Source organism: Eubalaena glacialis, chromosome 14 (genome assembly GCF_028564815.1).
Source record: "Eubalaena glacialis isolate mEubGla1 chromosome 14, mEubGla1.1.hap2.+ XY, whole genome shotgun sequence".
Classification (NCBI taxonomy): Eukaryota; Metazoa; Chordata; class Mammalia; order Artiodactyla; family Balaenidae; genus Eubalaena; species Eubalaena glacialis.
The window spans coordinates 4,740,731-4,754,536 of record NC_083729.1 but is presented as its reverse complement, the minus strand read 5'-3'; the positions used below and the strand labels follow the sequence as shown (position 1 = coordinate 4,754,536).

The window sequence follows — 13,806 nt, the reverse complement described above, 5'->3', positions numbered from 1 at the left end:
TATAAAAAGTAAAAATAAAATAGTTTCTGAAAAAAATGACAAATATACCACCACAGTGGGGAAATCACAATACATTGTTTAATATAGCAAATATAGAAAATTAGGAAAAATAGAGGTGATATGAAAAGCACTATTAACAATCTAAATTTAATACACATAGGAACTCTCATAACCAACAAACTGAAAATCCACAATCTTCTCAAAAATACACAGAACATTTACAAAAACTGACCTTACACAGGGACATAAAGAATGACCAGCAAATTTCTAGTAGCTGGTATTATATGGATCATGTATTTTGACATCAGTGCAATTAAGACAACATCAATAATGAAAAGATTCTCCATGCTTGAAAATCACAGAAGACTTATCAATAAACTCATGGGTTTAGAAGAAAATACTGAACTTTAAAAACATGTAGAACTAAACATACTGAGAATATTGTTTAACAAAACCTATGAGATGCCATTTAAGCAGTACTAAGAAATTTATAATCTTAAATGCTTATATTTAAAAAGAAGTCTAAAAGTTATTGAGCTGTCTCTGTCTTAAGAAGTTAGAAAAGCAACTGCAGAATAAACACAAAGCAAGTAGAAGAAAAGACCTATTAACAGGTAAACAAAAATAAATAAAACACAAAGTTAAAATAGAGTCAACAGAGTCAAAAGTATTTTTCTTTGAAAATAATAATAAAACATACACTGTCTGGCAGATTGGTCAAGGAAGAAAAAAGAGATATGGCCCAATTAACATATTTGTAATGAAAAAAATGGATAGCAGGGATTTTAAACTAAATGAATAATTTTAGGCTAATTTTAATTTGAAAAACAGGTAAGTAGGAATATACTCCTAGAAAAATATAATTTAAGAAAACTGAAAGAAATTCAGTTTAAAAAGAAATAGGGATTCAGATCATTTTAAAAGCCTCAAAAAAATTAAATAGATAAAAATCTTGCAACGAGGAAAGCACGAGTTCTTGTTTTTAGCTGAGTACTTCCAAAATTTCAAGAGCAGATAATTCAAATCATACAGAAAATCTTGCAAGAAATAGAAAAATAGAAAAAAAAAATCCTCTCTCTAAATCAGACAAAAAGCAGTTAAAGAAAGGAAAAATAGAGGCCAAACTTACTCATGAGTAAAGAAACAAAAATTTAAAACAAAGTAAGAGCAAATAGAATCCAGATGTGCATCAGGCATGTATTTAGGGGAAAAAAAATAAAGTCAAACAAGCTAGATTTATCCTAGGCATAGAAGAGAGTTTACCATCGGAATGAGCCATACGTGTAAGATAACATAGTAATAGGAAAACAGTGAAAATCATACAGTCATCCTAATAGATGCAGAGCAGCCTTTGATAAAACTCAGCATACACTTAACGAATAAAAGCAGAAAACAAAACTCTGTAAAACAGAAACATAAGGGAACTTCCTTAACCTAATAAAGGGTATTTGGAAAAAAAGTGATAGCAAACAACATTCTTAATCAAATTAGAACACTCCTTATAAAGATTAGGAACAATGAAGGGCTATCTTCTATTGTTCCAATTCATTATTGTACTGGAGGTCCTAACTCAAACAAGGAAAACAGGAAAAAGAAAATCTGAGAATTGAAAGGAATAAACCATACTTTAATTATTCACAAATGGCTTTTTACATATAGGAGGATCCATAGACAAAATATTAGAAATACTAAAGGTTTAGTTAAGAGGCTGGATGCAAGATCAATGTATAGATATTAATTACACTTTTATCCTCCAGCAAAGATGCCATCTCTGAAGGCACCCCAAAACTGAGGTGGCTGGAAACAAACAAACATGTCACATGTACCTAGGAGCACACAGCAAATGAGTAAGACCTATCTACAGAAAAGTATAAAGCTTTCCCAAAAAACACTTGTGAAGACAAATATATGGATACTGACACAATGTTCATGGATAGGAGAACTCAATATCAAAAAAAGTCAATTTTTTCTCAATTGATCTATAGATTGAATGCAATCCAAGCAAATTCCCCACAGGTTTTGTTGTTGTTTTTATTGTTGCTATTGCTGTTTCATAAACTAACTCTAAAATCTCTATAGAAGAGCAAAAGTCCACATACAGCCAAACATCACCCAATAAGAGGGAAAAGATGAAAGGATCAAATATCAAGACTTCGTAGACAGCTACAGTAATTAAGAGCAGGCAGCACTGATACAGAGGTGGGCAAATTAACCAACATACAAATAGAGACAACACACAAAAAAAACCCATGCACTTAGGGAAACTCAATATATTATAGACTGTACATCCCAGATCAATAGAAAAAAAGGATTATTCAATAAGTGGTACTAGGCGAATTATTATTCTTTATGGATAAAAATAATCCTGGATTCCTCTATCACACACAAAAATTAATTCCAAATAATTGTAAAACTGATAAAAGAAAATAAGGGAGTAATTTATAACCTTGGGATACAGAAGAATATCTTAAATGAAAGGCTCTAACTATAAATGGCCAAGGTTGTATACATTAAATACATTAAAATCAAGAACTCCTGTTCATCAAAAAGCACCTTGTGAAAATATATGGCACAAACTAGAAGGTAATATTTTTAACAGTATGAATCTTCAGAATATATAAAGAATGCTTTCAAATCAATGAAAAAAAATATACAACCCACTGGGAAACTAGACCAAGGAGATGAACAGTCCTTTTACAATAGATGAAACAGATGATAATTAAATATGTGAAAAGAAGCTCAATATTATTGGTACATTAAGTTCACTTTACTATTAATTTGTCAAAAATTAAGAAGTCCAATAACACCAAGTGTTGGGATAAGGCAGGCATGAATCTTAAAGCAAACTTTTATTCCCTGCTGATGGCAATGTGCCTTGGTGGTATAATCACTATGGAAATCACCAGGACATTTTCTTGTAAAGCTGGTCATGAATTAGCCTTTCTTCAGGCCCAAACTCTCCTCCTAGGTATATAACCAAGGGGAAAAAAATGGTGTACGTATAGCAGAGATATGTGCAAGAATATAAATAGCAGAGTATTTTGTGACAGTAAAAGACTGAAAATAACTCAAACACCCACTGACAGGAGGAAGCATGGATGTCAACCTTATCAGATATTATGTAAGTGAGATGAATAAATATAGCCTCACGGAACAAGGTGGTTAAATCTTAGAAACAAAACGCTGAACACAACAGCATGACACAATTTTTACTGAGTAACATTATATATACTTTTAGGAATACAGACTACCAAAAATAGCACGGGAAGATTAAATGATAGTGTGGGGGAAAGAGCAGTCAGATAGAGGAAAATGTCCACATCAATGTCACAGTGTTAATGATGTTTTTGTTTAAGAGACAGGTTGATGGATATTCACTAATTATGCTTCATAACTCACATACATAAAGTGTTGTATGTACCGGATCCGACTTAACACATTTCTTTAAAAGCTCTGCTTAGAATGGTGTTGTCTAATCTGGTTCAGATTTAAAATGGGTATCTTTTCATGGGTACTAAATTTTCTAGATGGGGAAACTAAAAAAAAAATTAAAAATAAATAGTGGTTTTCTCTAGGGAGGACAAAGAGATGAAGCATTTACATTTGTATTTAATAACCTGTCTGTATTTTAATAATTTTACTACATGCATATACGTATTTTAAAAATTGAGTAACCAGCTTAACTGGTAAGCTTTAGGAACTCGAATTTGGTGGTTATGAGCAACGATAGCTCATTGGATTCAGAAAGCTCATTGTTGATTCATCATCGATGAAATTAAAGAAAACAAGGATGTCCGGGCTGAGCTGGTGGCCAGCTCTCTGAACGGATGTCCTGGACCATGCCCACACCGCCCCCCCAATCCCACGCCTCCATCTCCCTGGCCAGGGAGGCAGCTCTGGGCACAAGAAGTCCAGATTCAACTCCAATACCAGCTCTTAAGGTCTACAGATTTCATGATCCTTTCAATAAAGAGGACACCCTTTGGGTCCTGTCCTATAAAAGAATAAGAACCTTCCTCAGATTCTGTACTTGTAATTTCTTCTCTATTCTATTGGAAGCTTTTTGATTCCCTAAACACGGGGGAAAAAAGGACTATGAAATGTTTTCCCCTGGCTAGCCCCCTCTTCAAAGATTATGAAATATGATTTTTTCCCCATCTTGGAGCAATTTATACACAAAACATCCTGCTTCTTGTTAATCCTCACATTCAGTTCACTCACTCACACAGTGGAGAAATCACAGTATGATCTTCATTCTGATGTTTCAAAACCCCATAGTTCATTTGATTTTCCTTCTGGGGGATATTAGTGATAAGATTACACTCTCTGGTGTTCACTTCAGCTTGCACCACAGTGTTGAACTTGAACTGAGCAGAGAGAATCCAGAACAAAATTACAAAGTACCTTGTGGTCATCTTATACAGCCTACACTTCCTAACACTTCTAGGGATGGATGCCCCAGAGCCCAACTGGCCTCTTCCCTCACCACACCAACCCCGCCCACTAATGGACTTCACAAGGATGTTCCTAAACTCTGCAAATAATTCATCACATTTCAATATATATAGCCCCTCCCATAGTTACTACTGGCACTCAAGATGTCTTGCAAACCTAAATAACTTCCTGTTGGCATGGATGCAGAGGAAGTGACATTCTAATACATTGCTCATGGGACTGCCGAATGTTACAGCCAATGTAGAAAACAGTTTGGAAGTTTCTTGTAAAGTTAACCATATCCAGCACAAAAAAAAAAAAAAAAAAAAACTTAAATAACTTCCTTTCTGAACTTTCTGAACCAAGATGTTCTCCAAGACTTCCTAATCTTCCCTGCTTTCCTGGGGGCTGAGAGTCCATACAAAACCTTCCTTATCAGGCAGAAAGGTCAAGTGAGATCTGGAAGTTGGGTGTCCTGGCTTTGTTGGGCTCCACCACCAATTTCCAGTTGCATCATCTTGAACAAGTCGCTCTCAGTCTTAGTTTTCTCAACTGGACAGTAGGAAGAACAATAGCTATAATCACAGGAGAGCTGTGTAAGCTAATAACAGTACACAGTGCACATGGAGGTTCCTGTATGAACTCCAAAGCGATATACCAACGACAGCTATTAGCAGCCATCACTAGTTACCTCATCTCTCCCTAGACATTTGGACAGTGGCTTCAGAAGCCAGAGAGTAAATCAAACTCTCTAGGGTTGTGGCTTCTCCCTCCTGTGCTGGAAGACATCCCTTAGCCAGATCCTCCAAATTCCTGCAGCCCTCCCTAGTAATCAGAATATCCCTCCTCAGAGAACAAAACGCGCATGACTGTGGGAACGCCTAGCCCTCCCCACAGCTGTGAGCAATATGCTTCCTGTCATCTTGTTTGCATCTTCTGTGGTTCCAAGGTCCGGCCCCACCTGCACGCACACCACCCTCACCACCCCTTCCCTCAGGTCCCAGAGGAGGCTGCAGGTGGTCATTTCACTTGCATTTGGTTCCTAACCAGTAAATAATAGCTGACAGTTGTTTACACATCATGAGAAACGTCCCCATCCTTCACTCACATCTGATCCTCACAAGGGACTTCCGGGTAGGTAGGGAAGCATTGCTGTCATTCCCGTTTTGCTATGAAAAAATCCAGGCTCTGAGATGTCAGTGACTTTCCCAAGCTGCACTGGGCAGTTAGTGGAGAAGCTGGGCCTAGGCCTGTCTTCTGACCCACTGTGTCCATCACTTCCCACCACACCACAAAGCCTTGAATTTGCTCTGTGTGGCCCAAAGCAGAGATTTTCTGGTTTTGCTGGAGAGGGGCTGGGCTATAGCCAAAAATAACCTTTTACAAGTACACAGGCCTTTAGCACATTCCTCAGTCGCCATTAAAAATTATAGAAGAATTTTAAATAGTTGCAGAATACGTAACCTCTGGCATATTGGAAATATTGCCTTTTTAAAATAAAGTAGCAACAGTTCAAAAAATGTAATTTCTAGTATATCATTTATTTTTTTTTAATATGCATGAATAGCTGAAGCAATCCTGAGAAAGAAGAACAAAGCTGAACACTTCCCAATTTCAAACTATATGATGCAGCTATGGTAATCAAAACAGTATGGTGTTGGGTAAAACAGACACATAGATCAATGAAACATAATAAAAATCCCAGGAATAAACCCATATGTATAGGATCAATTAATTTTCAACAAAGGCACCAAGAATATACAATGGGGAAAGAATAATCTCTTCAATAAATGGTGTTGGAAAAACTGGATAGTCACGTGCAAAAGACTGAAACTAGACCCCTATCTTACACCATAAATCTCCTAGAAGAAAACCTAGGCAGTAAGCTCCATAACACCAGCCTTGACAATGATTTTTTTTTTATTTGACACCAAAAGCAAAGGCAACAAAAGCAATGTAAACAAAAAAGTAAACATCAAACTAAAAAGCTTCTGCACAGCAAAGGAAACCATCAACAAAATGAAAAGGCTACCTACAGAATGGGAAAAAAATATTTGTAAATCTTACGTTTGATAAGCGGTTAATATCCAATATAGAAAAAACACATACAACTCAATAGTAAAAGTACAGGGCTTCCCTGGTGGCGCAGTGGTTAAGAATCCACCTGCCAATGCTGGGGACACGGGTTCGAGCCCTGGTCTGGGAAGATCCCACATGCCGTGGAGCAACTAAGCCCGTGCGCCACAACTACTGAGCCTGCGCTCTAGAGCCTGCGAGCCACAACTACTGAGCCCATGCGCCACAACTACTGAAGCCCACGCGCCTAGAGCCCGTGCTCCACAGCAACAGAACCCACCGCAATGAGAAGCCTGCACACCGCAATCAAGAGTAGCCTCCGCTCACCGCAACTAGAGAAAGCCCGCGCACAGCAACAAAGACCCAACACAGCCAAAAATAAATAAATTTATTTTGAAAAAATAGTAAAAGTACAAATAATCCAATTTTAAAACGGGCAAGGAACTTAAATAGATATTTCTCCAAAGGAGATGTACAAATGGCCAACAGGTACATGAAAAGATGCTCAACATCACCATTCATCAGGGAAACACAAATCAAACCACAAGAAGATGTCACCTCACACCTGTTAGGATGTCTATTATCAAAAAGACAAGAGTTAACACATGCTGGCAAGGATGTGGAGAAGAGGGTACCCTTGGACACATGATGGAGATGTAAACTGGTACAGCCACTATGGAAAACAGTATGGAGGGTCCTCAAATTATTATAAATATAACTACCATATGATCTAGCAATCCCACTACTGGGTATATGTCGAAGGAAACAAAATCATGAACTCAAAGAGATATCTGCACCCCCATGTTCACTGCAGCTCTATTCACAGCAGCCAAGGTATGGAAAAACCTAAGGGTCTGTCGGCAGATGAATGGATAAAGAAAACATGATATGTGTGTGTGTGTGTGTGTGTGTTTGTGTGTGTGTGTGTGTGTATATATATATATATATAAAATTATTATTATTATTATTCAGCCTCAAAAAAAGAGGAAACCCTGCCATTTGCAACAACCTGGATGAACCTGGAGGCTATTTCTCTGTCTGGAAATAAGCCAGACAGAGAAAAAGACCACACGGTATCACTTACATGTGGAATCTAAAAAAAAGGAAAGAAAGTAAAACTCAGAGAAACAGCAAAGAGTAGAAAGGTGGTTGCCAGGTGCAGGAGGGTGTGGGAAATAGGCAGAGGTTGGTAAACGAGTGTAAACTTTCAGTTACAAGATGAATAAGATCTGAGGATCTAATGTACAACATGCTGACTATAGAGGCCCCTTGTTTCAACAAATACACTCAGAAAAAAATTTGAGAAAAAATACATTCATTTCAATGCACCTCTCCATAGAAAATACCTTAATACATGATTTTATTATAACCATGTTTCAACTGTATGTTTGTCCATAGTATTTGCATATTTAGCTCCTTCCAATAACTCACTGTCAAACCAATGAGCCAATGAGAATTCCTTTCTATCAGAAAGATTTTACCTTGTTTTTAAATTCAAATAAGTGTGTTTATATATAGATGATAGATAAATTACGGAATACACTCATAAAGTCAGCCATTAAAATAAGTAAATTCAGGATTAAAATGAGATTGAGATAATTCAATTATGCTACGCAGTTTTCAATACATAATAATGACTAGATACTAAAGGTTTCCTCACTGATATTAATCAAGCAATGCTAAATGTAGCTAAAATCATAAGTATGATAGAAGGATGATATTTCTCTGGTAAAAGTGCTTGCATGTGTTTGTGAAGCTCTGCTCTTAGGCTTTGGGGAATAATCAAAAACGTACTGTATTTTTTAAATCGGGGGGAAAATATTCCATTAATTTTGTTAAGCCACATGATCAAACTTTTCCTTTTGACTGTTTTCCCTGCTTTCCATCTTTTCTTTGTATTAGGAGAACAAGAGTGCCCAATGAATCTGTCCAAATCACTTTTTAAAAAAAATCCTGTCACTACCCTTAGCAAATCATAATGGTTCCCGACCAGCCACAGGAAAGAGTGTAACTCCAAACCTGCAGGGTCCAGCCCGCGTGGCCTTCCGTACCGCCTTCTCATCTCTGTCCGTCTCTCCTCTCCACTCAGACATGTCTCAGCCGTGAAGGGATCTAGTACTCAGCGCCCACTTCCCACAGCCTCACTTCTGCTCTGTCCTGCGCTCAAGTTTTGGGAATTGGCGTTCCACATCTGCTTGTTAACAGTAGTCAAAGGAAAACATAACAGCAGAAACCCGCCCCATGTCTACTCTTCCATCCCTCTTGGCCCAAGCACATGACCTTGCACATAACAGATGTTCATTAGGTGTCTGATGCTTGGCTGTCTAGAGAAATCCACACTGTCCTAGGGAACAGGCACTTGCTTCTCCTTGACCAGTGGTTCTCGCTGCCTCTGGACTTTGGGATGTGGAAACACCGGGAACGCTCACGGAGACTTACCCAGGAAATACTGACTTGACAGCACGGCTTAGAGGATAGCACATATAGCTCTCAAAACAAAACAACAAAAAGAACAAAAAAAAATTCAAAGAAACTGCAATTGAGACAAATGTGGGAAATGTGGTCGTTAAGATTTCTTTTAACAGGACCTTCCACCATAGCATCTCAGAACAGCATCTCTAAGTGTTTCTATTTCGAAAAATATTGCTCGTGTAACCACCTCAGCCACTCCAAAACCATGAGAAGTTAAGCAGGGTATTGATATTTTCGATTCTAGTTAGAGTTTTAAACGACCTTTGCCTTAAAGCTTCACCAGCGAAGAGCAGGGTTGAGCCCAGCTGTCCCAGCTGCAGCTCTCCAAATGCCGGCCATTCCCAAGGCTGAGTCAAGGCCAAGGCTCAGTTAAAGTTTCTTAACAGAAGATTTATTTTCTTACTAATGACATTCTCCACTTGGGGAAGAAAGAAAAAGAAAAAAGAAAACTATCTTTTAGATATAGCTACGTCAATGACAGAAGTGTGAATTGGGGGTGGTTTATATCCTACGGAGGCTGTTTCTCTTTATGAATCCTAAACATTTAAAAATATCTTTGCTTGTGCTGGAATGCCATTTTCTGGTATTTTGGCTTCTTCAACATGAATCTTTTGTAACTATGAAGCCATTTCAGCTCTTGGAATTTGCTGGAGACAGATTCCCAAACAGAACGTCCTGGGAGGTGGGAGTGGGCAGATTCAGGAAAGAATGCACAATTCCACTTGGCCTTGCAGTACATTTTTTCCAGGGTGCTTTCATGTTTTCCTCATACCTGAGGGAACTCTATCTCTGGACCAACAAATGTACTGCAGAGAGGGATGCAATAACCCTAAAACGTTAAAGTCGAGGTTAAAAAAAAAAAAAAAGAAAAAGAAAAATCCTCTTAGTGTCCAAGGCCTGTGAAGAAGGGGAAGGGCAGCTTCAAATGTCAGCTGTCACATTTCCTGTGTGTTTACTGCACGGATGATCCGGCTGCAGGCCTCCCTCTGCCTCAGCAAAGAAATGTGTTGGTAAGAAATCAGCAAGATATCCCCCGTATTACCAGAGGAACATTGGTAATATTGGTATCTGGTTCGGGATTCAACAAGAGTTCTCGAGCAGGCCCTTTTACAGGGCAGGCAGTGAGGGAGTTCCCTGGTGGCCTAGTGGTTAGGACTCCACACTCTCACTACGAGTTCAATCCCTGGTCTAAGAACTAAGATCCCACAAGCCTAGAGGTGTGGCCCCAAAAATTTAGAAAATAAAGGGCAGGCAGTGAAAAGGCAAAGCGGGGTGATGAGAACCTGAGGCTCGGGGGAAAGAACGTTGGAATTTAGGTTCCCGAAAGCATCCCAAATCCCCAGGTTTAGGCACACGGTCAGCCCACCACCTCTTGTCTCCCCAGCCGCTCTCTCCAGTGTCCCCGGCCAGACAGCTCTGGCCCTTCTCCTGCACCTCCAATCCCCCCATCGCCCAGCCCAACCTCCTCCTCATGACTGATGTCCTCTGTCCTCAAGTCACCGTGGTAATCTCCAGGTGACCTGGGCCATCTCTCTCCTGCAGATGCTATTGCTGGGGCCACCCCTTTCAATTTGTCCCTCTCTGCTCAGCCAAATGATAATTCAATTTTTTTTTTTTTTAATTTTATTGGAGTACAGTTGATTTACAAATTTGTGTTAGTTTCAGGTGGACAGCAAAATGAATCAGTTATACTTATATATGTATCCATCATTCTTTTTCAGATTCTTTTCCCATATAGGTTATTACAGGATATTGAGTGGAGTTCCCCGTACTGTACAGTAGGTCCTTGTTAGTTATCTATTTTATATACAGTAGCGTGTATGGACCTAGACATTATACTAAGTGAAGTGAGTCAGACAGAGAAAGACAAATATCATATGATATCATGTATATGTGAAATCTAATTAAAAATTGATACAAATGAACTTTTGTACAAAACAGAAACAGACTCACAGATCTCCATAATTCAATTCTTGAGCTATTGTGTGTGTGCCCTCAACTCCCCAGCTGAGCTGTCTAGAAAAACACACAATCTCTCTCACTGATGGGGTCTTTCAACTTGCGGCCAAGAGCTCCAGGTGGACTCTTATGACTAACAGGTGATCACTCCGCACCTCCTTCCCTTCTTCCCCAAACTTACAAGCCCTCCTGCACCATGGCACTCTCAGCTGGTGACTTGACTTCCTATTTCACAAAGAAAATAGAAGCAATCCGAAGAAAACTCCTCTTCTGAGCACCACCTCGGCACCCATGTATCTGTCATTTAGTCCGTCCCCCACCAGTAACTATCTGTGCTCTTCCTGAAGCAAACAACTCCACCTGTACACGAACGCACCTCCCTCACCCACTCAAGACATGCTTCCAGCAACCCTCTGTCCTATATTATCAACTTTTTACTCTCTACTGAATCATTCCCATCCATGTATAAATAACGTTAATGCTTCCAACTAAAAACGAATTCTCTTGGCCTGACTTACCCCACCAGGTACCACCCCATTTTCGGCTCCCCTTTGCAGCAAACCTTCTCCAAACTGCGGTCAACAATCTCAGTCTCAAGAGTTCTCCCTCCGTCTTTCCCTCGGTTGCCATAGTCACCAGACCCACATGACATTTTGCTGTTTCTACCGAAGGCACCAATGACCTGCGTGGCACTGACCCAAGAGTCAATTCCAGTCTCCACCTCATCTGGCCCATCCACACGCTGGGCACAGCTCACCATTCCCTCCTTCTGAAGCGATTTCACGTGGCTTCCGAGATGCCTCACCCTTGGATTTCCCCTCCCTCTCCGGGGACTGCCTCTTGGTGTCCCTCTTCCCTTGCTCCTCCTAAAGCCGGAATGTTCCAGGGCCCCCTCCTGAGAACTCCTCTCTCACTAGGATCTCACTGACCTTACTCCTTTAAATACCAACTGCAGGACAAAGACCCCCGTTGTACCTCCAGCTCAGATCACCATCTTCAACTATCAGATCTGGATATACCTGTCCACTCAGCAACTCCATTTGGGGGGGGGTCTTACAATCTCAAACTCAACCTGTTCAAAACTGAACTTCTAACCTCTTTTGGCACCAAACCCTCCCCACCCTGCAGACTTCCCCATCTCAGGTGGCGACAACTCCCTCTAGCTGCACAACCTAAAATCTCTGCCATCATGACGGACTTTCCCTTCTTCTCAAGCCCCACACCCATTCTGCCAGGACATCTTAAAGGCTCTTTCTTCAAAATATATCTAGAATGTGACCACGTTTCCCTACTTCCACGGCTACCAGTGGAGCAGGCCACCGAATTATCTCTTGTCTGAATTACTACAATGGATTTCTCTAATGACCTCTAAGTGGTCTCCTGGTCTACCCCCCATCCTTCAACACTGATACCAGAATGAGCCTATCAGAATGGATCCCGTCCCTCCTCTGCCTAAAACACTGCACTGATTTCCCATCGTAAAGCCTAGAATTCCCCCCAATAGCCCGCGATGCTAAACATGGTCAAGTTTCTGTTACCTCCTGACCACTCTCTGCCCCCCGCCGCCCGACTCACTGCTTCTGCTGGCTCCCCTGCCTCTCGGTGTTCCCCCAACGTGCTGCGATGCACAGACTGGACTCTGGGCCTTCACACCCACCTTTTCTTCTAGCTCCAAGTCTCTTGTCCCAGTCGGTTAAATGGCTAATTCCCACAGTTCCTTAAATCCACATTCAAATGTCGACTTTTTTATGAGACCTCCAGGAGCACTCCATTTAAAAAACTCCACCCCTCTAAACTTGGTAGCTTTTTATTTTCTCCACAACACTTAATGCCTGGGAATGAGACATAAAATTTACTTCTTCACATGGTGGTCAGTCTCTTGGTGCTTGTCCCCACCCTCCACTCACACGCCCCCCCCCAACTTGGCATCTCCATGAGAGAAGCTTGCGTCTGTTGTGCTCACCGTGGGTCCTGGGTTAGAACAGCACCTGGCACAATACGGTTGTTCAATCCATATGTTCTGGACGACTTAATGAATCACTGAGACCCTAGGGACATCACTTTGATCTTCTAAACCTGTTTCCTGGTCTACAAAACAAGACTAGCAATAAGTTTGTTAAAAGCAGAAGATGAGGACCCGTGGGGTCATCTTTGTAAAATACCAATTACTATAACCACTTAACGTAATATGTTGAAGACCATCCTTCAAATTCATTCAGGGGAAGCAAACTAGGCAATTGCTTATTTGGTGTGGTTAAGAGGTACAGGAAAACCCATCCAGGTTGGGGTCTTTCCCAACAATGGCCTGAGATTCCACCAAGAAGACATAAATGCAGGTTTTCAAGCTTTCATTTTCCAATTTCAAAGTTACCTCTGAAAAGCCCTGATGGGAGGAGAGGAACGGTCTTCTGGCCAAATCCTGGTGTCCTGATGTGCTCAGCTGGCCCTCCCTCTCATGGCAGGCTGCCCATCTGGAGTAGTGGGAGAAGATCTCTGGCACTGGGGTCCCTGCAGACCTGGGGGATGGGCAGTGTATCAGACTCAGCAGGGTGAACACCTGGAGAGCAGGAGGAGGGCACAGGAGCTTAGAGAGCAGGTTGGGGGGTGGCAGGGGGCAGCAAAGATCATTGTGCTGATTTAGAACCCAGCATCAGCCTTTCAAATCCCCAGCCCAAGAGGGAAAGCTATTGATATAACTACTAGAAATCTAATCTGATCAACATTTGGAAAGTATCACTGGAGAAGAAACTAAGGTTCATGGTATAGGTAATCAAATTCCACAAAGAAGTTAACAGATAAATCTACCAACACAGACAATTCTCAGATAACAATGTGTCCCTGGGTCTCCATTTCTGTCCCCTCCTT

At 40.6% G+C, this 13,806-nt stretch overlaps 1 protein-coding gene across 7 annotated transcripts in view; it reads right to left on the bottom strand.

Moving 5' to 3' along the window:
- Positions 1 to 13,806, bottom strand: part of RNF144A (ring finger protein 144A) — a 114,032-nt gene that overhangs the window by 76,093 nt on the left and 24,133 nt on the right. For 4 of the 7 annotated variants that reach the window (XM_061211135.1, XM_061211132.1, XM_061211138.1 and 1 more), the window contains one exon: positions 13,313 to 13,457. The exons of 1 other annotated variant lie outside the window; for it this stretch is intronic. The gene's annotated coding sequence lies outside the window, so the exon portion shown is untranslated. Of the gene's footprint in view, positions 1 to 12,904; positions 12,981 to 13,312; positions 13,499 to 13,806 lie in introns of those variants that run through there. 2 more of the 7 variants (XM_061211133.1, XM_061211137.1) reach the window with 2 other exon arrangements.